The following is a 15,573-nucleotide window of genomic DNA, read 5'->3' as shown; positions in this document are numbered from 1 at the left end:
ATAAGTGTATTTGTATTTCCTTGGCTCCCAACTAGTTGTCTAGCCAACTAGCATAAACTACCATAACCTCCCAACTAGTTGTCTTTGGGATGGGGTGCATTGGAAATTGAGCAAATAGGCTGTAAGGATGTGAAACAGATTTTTCACTATATACTTTTCTACATTTTAATTTTTTAATGATATGACTAAAAGACTTTTACCAAACTTATCTTAAAGATAGACTGGATTTTTGGGGGCACCTGGGTGACTCAGTCAGTTGAGCATCTGACTTCAGCTCAGGTCATGATCACGGTTTGTGGGTTCGAGCCCCATGTCAGGCTCTGTGCTGACAGCTCAGAGCCTGCTTCAGATTCTGTGTATTACCAGCATTACCTTGATCCCAAAACCAGACAAAGACCCCACTAAAAAGGAGAATTATGGACCATTTCCCTGATAAATACAGATGCAAAAATTCTCAACATGGTACTAGCAAATCAAATCCAATAATACATTAAAATAATTATTCACCATGATCAAGTGGGGTTTATTCCTGGACTGCAGGAATGGTTCAATATCCACAAATCAATCAATGTGATAAATAACATTAATAAAAGGATAATAACCACATGATCCTCTCAATAGATGCAGAAAAAGCATTTGACAAAATACAGCATCCTTTCTGGATAAAAACCCTCAACAAAGTCAACAAAGTAGGGATAGAAGGAACAAACCTCAACATCATAAAGGCCATATACAAAAGACCCACAGCTAATATCATCCTCAATGGGGAAAAACAGAGCTTTCCTCCTAAGGTCAGGAATACGACAGGAGGGTCACCTGGGTGGCTCAGTTGGTCAAGTGTCCAGCTTCGGCTCAGGTCATAATCTCATGGTTCATGAGTCTGAGCCCTGCATTGGGGCCTAGTGGGCCCAGCTCAGAGTCTGGAGCCCACTTTGGATTCTGTGTCTCCTTCTCTCTCTGCCCAGCCCCCGTTTGCATTCTCTCTCTCTCTCTCTCTCTCTCTCTCTCTCTCAAAAATAAATAAACATTAAAAATATATACATTTTTTAAAAAAGGAATATGACAGATATGTCCACTCTCACCACTGTTGCTCAACATAGTACTGGAAGTCCTAGAGTCAGCAATCAGACAACAAAAAGAAATAAATGGCATCCAAATCAGTATGAAAGAAGTCAAACTTTCACTCTCTACGTGGAAAACCTGAAAGACTCCACCAAAAGACTGCTAGAACTGATCCATGATTTTAGCAAAGTTGCAGGATATAAAATCAATGTACAGAAATCTGTGGCCATTTCTATACACCAATAATGAAGCAGCAGAAGGAGAAATCAAGGAATTAATCCCATTTACAACTGTACCAAGAACCATAAAATACCTAGGAATAAACTTAACCAAAGAGGTAAAATACCTGTATCTGGAAACTATAGAAAGTTTATGAAAGAAATTGAAGAAGACACAAATGGAAAAACATTCCATGCCTCTGGATTAGAAGAACAAATATTGTTAAAATGTCAATGCTATCCAAAGCAATCTACACATTCAGCTAATCCCTATCAAAATAACACCATCATTCTTCACAGAGCTATAAAAAACAATTCTAAAACTTGAATGGAACCAGAAAAGACCCCGAAGAGCCAAAGTAATGTTGAAAAACAAAACCAAAACTGGAGGCATCACAATTCTGGACTTCAAGCTGTATTACAAAGCTGTAATCAAGAGAGTATGGTACTGGCACAAAAACAGACATAGATCAATGGAACAAAATAGAGAATAGAGAACCCGGAAATGGATACAGAAATGTATGGCCAACTACTCTTCCAAAAAGCAGGAAAGAATAGCCAACGGATAAATGACAGTCTCTTCAGCAAACAGTAATCTACAGAAGAAAGAACCTGGAACAATTTCTAACACCATACACAAAAATAAACTCAAAATGGATGAAAGACCTAAATGTAAGGAAACCACCAAAATCCTAGAGGAGAAAACAGGCAACAACCTCTCTGCCCTTGGCCACAGCAACTTCTTACTAGACGTGTCTCTGGAGGCAAAGGAAACAAAAGTAAAAATGAGCTATTGGGACCTCATCCAGATAAAAAGCTTTTGCACAGCAAAGGAAACAATAAAACTAAAAGGCAACCAACTGAATGGTAGAAGATATTTGCAAATGACAGACAAAGGGTTAGTATCCAAAATCTGTAAAGAAATGTATCAAACTCAACACCCACAAAACAAATAATCCAGTGAAGAAATGGGTAGAAGATATGAACAGACACTTTTCCGAAGATTACATCTAGATGGCTAACAGACACATGAAGATGCTTAACATCACTCATCATCAGGTAATACAAACCAAAACCATGAGATATCATCTCACACCTGTGAGAATGGCTAAAATTAACAACTTAGGAAACAACCAAAGCTAGAGAGAAGGAAGAGAAAGGGGACACTTCTGCACTGTTGGTGGGAATGCAAACTGGTGCAGCTGCTCTGGAAAATACTATGGAAATCCCTCAAATAATTAAAAATAGAGCTACCCTGCAACCCAGCAATTGTAATACTAGGTATTTATCCAAAGGATACAGGTATGCTGTTTCGGAGGGGCATATACATCCCAATGTTTATAGCAGCACTATCAACAATAGCCAAATTATGGAAAGAGCCCAAATGTCCAACGACTGAATGAGTGCATGTAGAAAGTGTGGTGTGTGTACACAATGGAACATTACGATCAAAATGAATGAAATCTTGCCATTTGCTACAACCTGGTTGGAACTAGAACATACTATGCTAAGTGAAATAAGTTAAAGACAAATATATGATTTCACTCATGGGAATTTAAGAAGCAAAACAGATGAACATACAGACAAGAAAAATAAGAAAAAAACAGAGAGGGAGGCAAAACATAAGACTCTTAAATACAAAATCTGAGGGTTGCTGGGAGGGGGGTGGGGGCATGATGGGCATTAAGGAGGGTATTGTTGAGATGAGCAGTAGGTGTTATGCGTAATGAATCACTAAATTCTACTCCTGAAACCATTATTACACTATTTTTTAACTAACTTGGAATTAAATAAAATTTTAAAAATGTTATCATGTCAAATCAAGTCAAATACCATGAAAAGATGGGGGATGCCAAATACAATGGTAAATACCTAAAGATGGCAACGGTGGATTAGTCCTAGCACCATGAGATTACGATGGAAATCACGGACAAGATAGAAGGTATTTCCTGAACTGGGTAGCTAAAAATCTAAAACAAACAAACAAACAAACAAACAAAAACAGGCCAACTTAGATTTACATTAGTGGAAGAGAGGGTGGATTGTGGTTCTCCTGAGTGAGAGAATACATTCGTGTGGCGCAGGCTCACACCCAGGATAACCCAATGGAAAGGGAAGATGACAGCGACATAGCCGCATGACGGGTCACTAGCACGCGCGCTCCCCACTCGAGTTCTGGCTCTGAGAGAACACCCAACGCAGGACCGATTCCCCAGCTGCGCCGCCCTGCCCACTGCACCCTTACTTCAACCCTGGGGTGGGGGTGGGGGCGACCTCTATAGTCTCAGCAGATGAGGGTGAACAACTACCCTTGGTCGCCAGCTTCCGGACCACCTTCTCAAGAGCCCAAAGAAGCGCGCCTTTCCGACTCCGGAGGAAGAAATGGTGAACGAGGTGTTCAGGAGACAAAGCTGGCGGCAGTCGTATGCTGCGCATGCGTTACTAACGGGGAAACCAAAGTGGGAAAAGAGGCGGTAAAGACATTCGCCCCCTAGAGGCTAGTAGTCTCCAAAGTCGCAAGCGACGTGGCAGTCACGTGACAGCTGAGCCAGAAGTCTGTCATATGACACACACGCACACACACGCCTCAGTAAAGGGACCAGTGGGAGAGTAGCAGTGAGTCACGTGAGTCTCTGATAGGTTTCAGGCCCTGGGCCAGGTTCTGTTACCTTCAGCGTCACCGAAAACCGGCGCCATCCTCTAGCATTTTCTTGTTCCTCTAAGATGGGACGGCCCCCGTTCTTAATAGAGGGGAGAGATTTTGAGCAGGCGGAATGAACAGGTGCATACGTCACTGTGGAGAACCCCTTACTGACGCACTAAGCCCCCAGGGTATGGACAAGTGTCCCACAATGCAATACGGCTCGTTGCGGTCTTATGGGTATTCGGCTGCGTGGTGACGTCAGAACGCGGCTTCCGCAGAAGGGGTTTTGAGGCCCCTCTGCGCCCGACGTGGTTACACCGTCACTTCCTAGACGGAAGTGACTTGTTTTGTGCGCATTTTCCTGTGTTGTGGCTTCAGTTTTCTGCAGTTGGCTTACCGGAATTGAGAAGTCCTGGGCCGGTACTTCTTTGCTTGCGTACAGGGAAATAGAAAACCGAAACCGTTTAAAAACAAATTGAAAAAGTAGTGCAAAGGCTACCCACAAAGAAGACTCCAGACTACCCTGATTTCCTTGGAAAGTTAAACCAAACATATTACCAGGATAACTTTCCTGTCTTCATGAGATATTTACAAACTGGGGAAAGGGAGACAGTCACAGGGAACACTTCAACTTTTTATGAGGCACAGAATAACCCTGATGGGGAAACCTGACAGGCACCAAGTTAAAGGAAAATTATATTCCAGTTTTGCTCATGAATGTAGATTCAAAAATCCTTAAAATATTAACTAAATCCAGGATTGTATAGAAAGAACAATACATTACAAGCAAGTTAGGTTGTTTTAACATCAAAATTCAAGGTACTAATGGTTAATGTGGAGAATGTCCTCTAAAAAAAATGTAGAAGAAATGAAACACTTATTTATGAAAAATGTTCATGAAAAACCAGGAATAACGGGGAAATTAACATGATAATCTTCAAATTTTAAAGCTTTCTCTTCCTTACAATTTTTTGTTAACTAACCTGGGTTCTTTGACAATACCGAGTTTCCTCCAGTCTGGATTTTGCCAATTGCATGTATATGGAGCATTTCAGCATGTTCCTCTCTCCTATTTCCTGCATTGGTAGTTGTGTTGTTTTATTTCTTTAAACATAGTAATCATAGTTCTTTTGTAATCTGTATCATAATTCTAATGTCTCAATTATTTTCTGGTTTATTTCTGCTGCCTGATATTTTTGCTGTGTGTTGTTTGTGGTGTCTAGTTTCCTTGTATGTTTACTTCTTATCCTTGAAAAACTATTTGTGAAGGAAAGTATTTGTGGCTTCTTGGGGGGAAAAAATGATTTTTGTTTGCTCCTGCTAAGTGCCTTGAGGCTTTCTTAACGTTTATTTTTGAGAGAGAGAGAGAGAGAGTGTGTGAGTGGGGGAAAGGGCAGAGATAGACGGAGACATAGAATCTGAAGCAGGTTCCATGCTCTGTGCTGCGGGGCTCAAACTCACAAAACGTGAGATCATGACCTGAGTCAAAGTTGGATGCTTAACCAACTGAGCCACCCAGGTGCCCCAGGGCTTTCTCAGTAAGACCTGTTTTCATGGATTGAGGTTCCTTGAGTCATTGCTAACCCAGGCTACAAATCTAAGCAGGAGCTGTGTGGTGGCCATATCTGCTCAAAAATGGGATAGGGAGAGATGCTTTTATTTTTTTTCTCCTATTACAGTCCATGTAAAAAACAACATTTTCTAAAGTTCTTGGGTACTGGTTCACCCTTATCCTTACGGTATAGCCTATGGAGTCCCAAACTAATATAGGAAGAGTCCACCTAAAGCATTTTCACCTTGGGTAGCCCTGGACCTTGTCTGCTCTTTCCATGCCCAGTGAACCTACTAAAAACAATGCTAGATGTCCCTGTCTAGAAAATGTCCTCAAGGCAAGAGTAGCTTTTGTGCTCTTGTACTACACCTTTTCTGGGCTTCCACCTTTTCTTAGCTTTTGGCCTAATAGTTTTTACTATCTTGTCAGCAATTTTGTGCCTTGGAGGAATTTTTATATATGTATATAGTTCATTCAGCATCTTTATTCATTATCTATGGACATATTGGTCTGAATAATCTAGCCCATCATAAATGGAAATAGAAATTTAAGATTTAATTCATTTTCTTCATTCTCTTAACTTTTATGTCTCAAGACACCGTACTGAATGTTACAATCTTGCATCACACTTTTTTTCTTGCCTGTGTGCTTTATAGGCTATTGCGTCATTTTCTTTTAACATTAAATTTTGATATGGAGATTGCTAACAGCCTGATTTACCCTATCCTTTAGAGTTGACATGCTCTTTTTGTATGGATAAACCTTGAAAAAAAGGTTTTTTCAAGCCAAACTTGAAGAAAATTTATCATGGTGAGTCTCCCTCAGAAAATAAGGCAAAAAAAAAAAAACACAACAAAACAAAACGAAAAACAAAACAAAAAACCTCCAGCTACCAAAGAGAATGCAGTAAATCAGCTACATTTCTTTTGTTCTAGATATATATATATATATATATATATATATATATATATATATAGCATTCATATGCACAGATCTATGACCAAAGATGCAAATATGGATAATTAATGGACATTCATTATTTACTGAGTGCCTGCTATGTGCTTTTAACTGTACTATATAATTGATTTATAGCTTTGAACATAAGATATAAGTTCTTGATCTCATGGAGCTCACAACCCAAAGAGCTAGATATTCAATAACTAAACAACTATCATTTAATTAGGTTCTTGATAAGTACAGCCATGACAAAGTACAGGGTATTATGAAAGTATAAAACAGAAAGACCTAACCTAGTTTGCAGTGTTTGGGTAGATGTCAGTGAATAAGTCACAAATTAATTAGAGAGCTGAAGTATAAGGAGGAATTGGTCAGGTGGAAAGTTGTGGAGTGAGCCTTCTGGACAGAGGGAACATTATGTGCAAAGGTCCTGAGGCTGTACAAAGCTCAATGACTTCCATGAGCAAAAAAAGTCAGTGCTACTGCAGCATTATGAACAAAGAGTTGCCAAGATGAATCTGGAGAGAGAAATAAGGCCCAGGTTATACAGGCTTTGTGAGCAATATTAAAGAATTGTGACTTCTGGGAATGTAAGCTGGTGCAGCCACTCTGGAAAACAGTATAGAGGTTCCTCAAAAATTAAAAATAGAACTAACCTATGACTGAGCAATTGCACTACTAGGCATTTATCCATAGGATACAGGTGTGCTGTTTTGAAGGGACACATGCACCCCAATATTACAGCAGCACTATCAACAATAGCCAAAGTATTCAAAGAGCCCAAATGTCCATTGATGGGTGAATGGATAAAGAAGATGTGGTATATATATACAATGGAGTATTACTCAGCAATCAAAAAGAATGAAATCTTGCCATTTGCATCTATGTGGATGGAACTGGAGGGTATTATGCTAAGTGAAATTAGAGAAAGACAAAAATCATATGACTTCACTCATATGAGGACTTTAAGAGACAAAACAGATGAACATAAGGGAAGGGAAACAAAAATAATATAAAAACAGGGAGGGGGACAAAACAGAAGAGACTCCTAAGTATGGAGAACAAACAGAGGGTTACTGGAAGGGGTGTAGAGGGGGGATGGGCTAAATGGGTAAGGGGCACTAAGGAATCTACTCCTGAAATCATTGTTGCACTATATGCTAACTAATTTGGATGTAAATTTAAAAAAAGAAAAGTAAAATTAAAAAAAATAATTGTGACTTCATCCTGGTAGTAGGGAACATTACTAGAAGTTTTTTAAGTTAGAGATTTGATCATACTTTTGTTTTTATAATACAATATCATTCTAGCTGCAAATGGAGGATTGGTATGGGCACAAGTAGAAATGAAGACTACAGTTAGGAGATAATTGTAGGTGTCTGACAAAACATGAAGTCATTTTAAACCATAGTGGTAATAGTAAAGATATAGGAAAGTGTATATATTCAGAAAACATTCAGAAAAGACCCTTGGGGTAATGAGACAGGTAAGATCTGATAAACCGATTGAGAGAGTTTCCAAGCTTTTCTGAAGAATTCAGAAATTCCTCTCACTTCCACCAAGAAAACAAAGCTCTGTATGATCTTTCTGGAATAAGGCTGTACTCTTTAGAAAGTGGTAAATATTGGGGCGCCTGGGTGGTGCAGTCGGTTGAGCATCCGACTTCAGCCAGGTCACGATCTCGCGGTCCGGGAGTTCGAGCCCCGCGTCAGGCTCTGGGCTGACGGCTCAGAGCCTGGAGCCTGTTTCCGATTCTGTGTCTTCCTCTCTCTCTGCCCCTTCCCCGTTCATGCTCTGTCTCTCTCTGTCCCAAAAATAAATAAACGTTGAAAAAAAAATTAAAAAAAAAAAAAAGAAAGTGGTAAATATTGAAAGTTTGGTCAGTATGAAACTTAACAGGGGCAAACAGAGAAAGAGGGAGGAGGGAAATACCTGTAAAAGTAGCTAAAAAAAGCATACAGCTTTGGGGGCTCATAGGGAAATCAGAGAAGTTAAGAGAGTTCCAACTGGGGACATACTCTCTGGACTTAGCACGTGGCTGTTAACACATGCTTCCCTTCCCTTTCATGGATCCCAAGTGTCATACTGATTTCTGGGATCTAGTATCACATGATCAGTCCCTCACCACTGTCACCATCATCCCTTCTGTGACCTAGACATTCTCCTCCCTTTTTATTGAGCTGTATCTAGTTCCAGCCTCTAATTCTAAAGCACCATACCTTCTACCCTAATCAGATAAGACTGTTTCCTGGTTAATACCTACTGGTTATTAAGCATCTACCCCATGCCATCCACTTTACTCTGCATGGAAGCTACATTATCTCATTTAAACTTAAAAACCTTTTTTTAAGTTTATTTATTTATTCTGAGAGAGACAGAGAGAGAGAGAGAGAGGTGGACTAAGAGAGAGAGGGAGAGAGAATCTCAAGCAGGCTCCGCACTGATGGCGTGCAGTCTGATGCAGGCTCAAATTCACAAACCCATGAGATCATGACCTGAGCCGAGATCAAGAGTGACACTTAACCAACTGAGCCACCCAGACGCCCCACATTATTTCATTCAATCTTAACAACTTTGAGAGAGAAGTATTATTACTTTTTCCATTTTCAGGATGAGGGAAATGTGGAAACAGGGTCAAGGACCATAAGTACCTAGCCCAGGTGCACAATTCCAGTACTTAGCAGATCTGGGTTTCCAACCCTGGTCCACCACCCTCCAGAACCCTGACTTCACATGGTCTCTGGTTAATCTCTCCTTCATATTATTAACCTCTGCCTGTGTTTGTGAGTCCAGTCTAAAAATATTACTTTATTTTCTAACACTTTCCTTTGTGTAAGCATTTAGTTTGTTATTCTTACATTTATTTTTTTTTTTTTGAGAGAGAGAGAGAGAGAGAGAGAGAGAGACAGAGCACAAGTGGGGGAGGGGCAGAGAGAGAAGGAGACACAGAATCTGAAGCAGACTCCAGTCTCCGAGCTGGCATCACAGAGCCTGATGTGGTGCTCAAACTCACAAGCTGTGAGATCATGACCTGAGCTGAAGTCAGATGCTTAACCAACTGAGTCACCCGGGCACCCCTAGTTTGTTATTCTTAACTGGAGACTGCACCCTGATTTCTTCTAATTTTGTCATAACGGCACACAGGAAAGGCCAGAGCCCTGCCTCTGAGAAGGCAGTTTGTATCAATTTAACTTCATTTGGAACAGTAAAGACAAGAGGGCTTTTCTTGGGCAACTTTGGTGCTTAGTCTAATTGATCATTTATTATTTTCCTATTAAATCTTTGTACCCTGTGCTTTTTTCGACTGTTGATTAAAGCTCCTTCATAAGAGACTCTTAAAAACTGAGAACAAACGGAGGATTGATGGGGGGTGGGAGGGAGGGGAGGGTGGGTGATGGGTATTGAGGAGGGCACCTTTTGGGATGAGCACTGGGTGTTGTATGGAAACCAATTTGACAATAAACTTCATATATTGAAAAAAATAAAAAAAAAGAAAGAAGAAAGGAAGGAAGGAAAGCAGGAAGGGAGAGAGAAAAGAAGAAAATAGATTTTTTTTTTTTTTACCTCATGTGATGGTAATAAAACATTAAAAAAGCATGAAAAAAAAAGCTCCTTTCTATTTTTACTGCTTATCTCTCTCTGAATGTTAACACAGTAACCTAACAATGTTAGGTTTAGGTATGTAGTTTTTTATCCCTGCATCATCTTGCAATAGTAAAAATCTGAACTAAACTAAATGTTCATATTGAGTCTGGTTAAATAAAATATTACCCATAAAATGGAACTCAATACAGGCAGTAAAAAATTAAAGAATAATGTTTCTGTAATGGAAAATTGTTACCAATGTATCTCAGTTTAAAAAAATTAAAAAGACAGGGCACCTGGGTGGCTCAGTCGTTTGAGCGTTGGGCTCTTGATTTTGGCTCAGGTCATGATCTCACAGTTCATGAGTTGGAGCCCGTGTTGGGCTCTGCAATGGCAGTGTGGAGCCTTCTTGTAATTCTCTCTCTCTCTCTCTCTCTCTCTCTCTCTCTCTCTCTCTCTCCCCCTCTCTCTCTGCCCTCCCTCTCCCCCACCCCCGCTCATTCTCTCTCTCTCTCTCTCTCTCTCTCAAAATAAATAAGTAAACTTAAAAAAAAAAAAAAAAAACAGGCAACCAGGATACCTGTCAGTCAGAAGAGCATGCGACTCTAGGTCTCAGGGTGTGGTTGGAGGTCCATGTTGAGTGTAGAGATTACTAAAAATAAATAAACTTAAACATAAAAAGGCAACTGGGGTGCCTGGGTAGCTCAGTCAGCTGAGCGTCTGACTTCGGTTCAGGTCATGATCTCACGGTCCGTGGGTTCAAGCCCTGCATCAGGCTCTGTGCTAACAGCTCAGAGCCTGGAGCCTGCTTCGGATTCTGTGTCTCACTCTCTCTCTCTGTCCCTCCCCTGCTCATGCTCTGTCTTTCTCTGTCTCTCAAAAATAAATAAACATTTTAAAAACTTTAAAATTTTTTTTAATTTTTAATTAAAAATAAAATAAAAACAAAAAGGCAACCAAACTGCATATTTAACATATTGTTACTTTAAAATTATACAGAGGTGCCTGGCTGGCTCAGACAATAGAAAGTGTGACTCTTGATCCTCTAGGTTGTGAGTTCTAGCCCCCTGTTGAGTGTGGAAATTACTTTAAAAAAAATCTTTAAATATAATACATATACATGCATACACACATATTCACATATAGATTTAAAACTTTATTAAGAGAGGTTAAGTGATACAATTCTAGAGATTGGTATGTTTTTTTTGTTTTTTTTTTTTTTTAATTTTTTTTTTTTTTTTTTTTTTTTTTTTTTTGAGAGAGAGCACATGAATGCTCAAGTGGAGGAGGGGCAGAGAGAGAGGAAGAATCCCAAGCAGGTTCTGCACTGAATGCACTTCTCATCTTGGGGCTGGAACTCACTAACCAACCTAACCTTATGACCTGAGCTGAAATTAAGAGTTGGACTCTTAACTGCCTGAGCCAGCCTAGGCGCTCCTGATGTTGCTTTTTTTTCTTTTTTTAAAAAATGTTTATTTATTTTTGAGAGAGAGAGAGAGACAGAGCTCGAGAGGGGAGGGCCAGAGAGAGAGCGAAACACAGGATCTGAAGCAGGCTCCAGGCTCCAGGAGCCAAGCTGTCAACACAGAGTCCAATGTGGGGCTTGAACTCACGAACCATGAGATCATGACCTGAGCCGAAGTCAAACACTTAACCGATTGAGCCACCCAGGCGCCCCTCCTGGTGTTGCTTTTTAATTTTGTTTCCTCTTCTACTTAAAAAAAATTTTTTTTCAGCATTGAGCACAAGTTTATTTTTAATAAGAAGTAATTAAAAATGACATCTCCATGATTTCTTTAATTTTTTTAATGTCCATTTATTTATTTTAGGAGAGAAAGAGATAGAGAGCAGGGGAGGGGCAGAGAGAGAGACAGAGAATCCCAAGTATGCTCCGCACCTTCAGTGTGGAGCCTGATGCCAGACTCAAACCCATGAACCGGAAGATCATAACCTGAGCTAAAATTAGACGCTCAATCAACTGAGCCACCCAGGTGCCCCAACATCTCCATGATTTCTCCAGTTTAGTTTCAGTTCTCATAATGATAAGAATATAGAAGGGTACCTGGCTGGCTCACTTGGTACAGCATCTGATTCTTTTGTTGTTGTTGTTCTTTTTTTGTTTTAATTTTTAATTTTCTTTTTCTTTTTTTAAATTTACATCCAAATTAGTTAGCATATAGTGCAACAATGATTTCAGGAGTAGATTCCTTAGTGCCCCTTACCCATTTAGCCCATCCCCCCTCTACACCCCTTCCAGTAACCCTCTGTTTGTTCTCCATACTTAGGAGTCTCTTCTGTTTTGTCCCCCTCCCTGTTTTTATATTATTTTTGTTTCCCTTCCCTTATGTTCATCTGTTTTGTCTCTTAAAGTCCTCATATTAGTGAAGTCATATGATTTTTGTCTTTCTCCGACTAATTTCACTTAGCATAATACCCTCCAGTTCCATCCACGTAGTTGCAATGGCAAGATTTCATTCTTTTTGATTGCTGAGTAATACTCCATTGTGTGTATATATACCACATCTTCTTTATCCATTCATCCATTGATGGACATTTGGGCTCTTTGAATACTTTGGCTATTGTTGATAGTGCTGCTATAATATTGGGGCGCATGTGTCCCTTTGAAACAGCATACTTGCATCCCTTGGATAAATACCTAGTAGTGCAATTGCTGGGTCGTAAGGTAGTTCTATTTTTAGTTTTTTGAGGAACCTCCATACTGTTTTCCAGAATGGCTGCACCGGCTTGTATTCCCATGATTCTTTTTTTTAATGTTTTATTTTATATTTGAGAGAGAGAGAGAGAGAGAGAGCATGAGCAGGGGAGGGGCAGAGAGACAGAAACAGAATCTGAACCAGGCTCCAGGCTCTGAGCTGTCAGCACAGAGCTTGATGTGGGGCTTGAACTCAGGAGCAGTGAGATCATGACCTGAGCTGAAGTCAGACACTTAACCGACTGAGCCACCCAGGCGCCCCAAGCATCTGACTCTTGATCTCAGGGTCATGAGTTTGAGCCCTACGTTGGGTGTAGAGATTACTTAAAAAAAAAAAAAAAAAAAAAAAATTTTTTTAAGACAAAATATAGGATACTTTTGGTAAGGTTGCTATTTTACTATTTATTGATTATTTTCCCTTTAAATTACTATCATCTAGTTCAATTCTTACAAAATTGAATTAAGTCAGTTTGTACTTAGCATCAATTGTTTCTAACTTGGGTATTTGAAAGTGTTGGTTCAGATCTCAGTGGTACAGTTAATTTTAAGGACATTAATATGCTGAGGGTTTTGTGTTTCTTCAGTTGTTCTTAAAGAAGGTCATCACTAATGGAAAGATATAAGGATATTTAACCACAGTTTGTGGGCTGTTTTGGGGATTTCCAAATGTTTAACAAGCATTGAAATATAGGTGAGAAAACATAGAGCTTGGCATTGATAGACATGGGTACAAGTCCTAATTCTTTTCTCAGCCATGATTAAACAAAGCAGGCAAGTTAAACTGTCTAGGCCTCTATTTTCTTATCTTTAAAATGGGAAAACTAAAAACAATAAAATGGGGATAGTGATACTAACTCAGAGGGATCTGGGGAGATGTGAAATTAGAGTATGTGTGTATAAAGAAACTGTTACATGAAAGTGCTCAAATAAACAGCTGTGTTCTCACTCCCCTTCCCAACAGAAGCCATGTGTACCTGCAAGAAGCACCTGAGTGGCTCAGTCAGTTAAGCATCCAACTCTTGGTTTCATCTCAGGTCATGATTTCACAGTTCAGTGGGTTCAATTCCTGCATTGGACTCTGTGCTGATAGTGTAGAGCCTGCTTGGGATTCTCTCTCGTGCTCTCTTTCTGCCCCTCCCCTGCTCGTGGTCTCTCTTTTTCTCAAAATGAATAAATAAGCTTAAAAAAATTTTTTTAAAGAAGAAGGATTCACAGGATAATGCAAATTTTATTTCTTTGACTTTGGCTACAGTTATATTAGTACACTATGGGATCATTTATGTTAGGATTCTAGGAAAATTTCCGGTTTCTCAATTGCCACCTCATTGCTGTCCAAAGTTGTACTTTTGGTAATCAGAATTTCCCCAAATCTGAGATCCAATAACAAAACAGTATTAGGGTCTTTAGAGGAAGGAACAGGATTAGTCTGTTAAGACACTTCTAGCTTTTTCAAGTGAACACTAGATGGCAGCAGTTAGGCAGAGTTTTCTGTATCAGACCAAGGGGCTTCTCTCCACCACAGACACACACACCCATACCTTCCAACCCTCAGACAAAACAAAAGCCCAGCCATCTTCCTGCTTAGCTTGAACAGTAACTGAGGGACAGTATTTGACAGTATTTGCCAGGAACTAAACTAAAAGAAGTACACTTGGGAGGAGAGGGGAATAATAATAAAAGTTTATATAGTATTTACTTGTGCCAGGCACTATTCTGATCACTTTTACATGTGGTAAAACAAAGAGTGGGTAAACTTAGAAACAAAATCCTAGCCCACAAGCCCTCTCCTTCTATATATTAAGTTTCTTAGAAAAAATAGAGATGCCTGGCTGGCACAGTCGGTGAAGCATGTGAGTCTTGATCTTGGAGTCCTGAATTTGAGAGTTTGAGCCCCATGTTGGGGGTAGAGTTTACCTTAAAAAAATAATAATAAATTAAACACACACACACACACAAAATGGGGTGCCTGCGTGGCTCACTCAATTGAGCATCTGACTTCTGCTCAGGTCGTGATCTCACTGGTTCATGAGTTCAAACCAGCATCGGGCTCACAGAGCCCTTTCAGATTCTCTGTCGCCCTCTCTCTGCCCCTCCCTCAGTCATGTTCTCTTTCACAAAAATAAATTAAAAAACCCACACACAAGGTAATTTCATTTTTATCCTGGTAGATTTTTTTTTTCAATTTTTTCCTTCATTACCTTCCTTTCCTCCTTTATTATTCATGCTTTCAACAAGTATTTTTAAAAGCATGTAGAGTGTTTGAAATACTAAGTGTGTCATTTTGGGCCCACGGATGGGAAGGTAAAATAAATCATATAAGGTTAAGTCTCTAACACTTAAAAGCATTGCAAACTGAAGAGAAAAGAGGACATGTAAGTTAATAATATAGGAAAAAGTGGAGTGTGCAATGTGTGGATTTTGTTCTCACAAAAGAAGTTTTATTGTGGCAAAGGAGGTATGAATTATTTTATAATGGTGTAAGCAGTAAGATAGAGAAAGGGAATTAATATGTATTGAGAGTTTACTATATGTCAGGACCCTGTTAGGCACTTTACATAGACCATTTCATATATTTTCATTTTTGAAAATTTATTTTCATTTTTTAAATTAACTAATTAATTTGCTTGTTTGTTTATTGTTTGAGAGAGAGTGCACGCAAGCAGGGGAGATGGGCAGGGGAAGAGAGAGAGAGAGAGAGAGAGAGAGAGAGAGAGAGAGAGAGAGAGAATCCCAAGCAGGCTCCATGCTCAGCATAGAGCCCGACTCGGACTCCATCCCAGGACCCTGGGATCACAACCTGAGCTGAAATCAAGAATTGGACTGAGCCCCACCCAGGCACCAC

Source organism: Herpailurus yagouaroundi, unplaced genomic scaffold, assembly GCF_014898765.1.
Source record: "Herpailurus yagouaroundi ecotype Mexico unplaced genomic scaffold, PumYag 252, whole genome shotgun sequence".
NCBI classification, from domain to species: domain Eukaryota; kingdom Metazoa; phylum Chordata; class Mammalia; order Carnivora; family Felidae; genus Herpailurus; species Herpailurus yagouaroundi.
Note: the sequence above shows the minus strand (reverse complement) of the source record.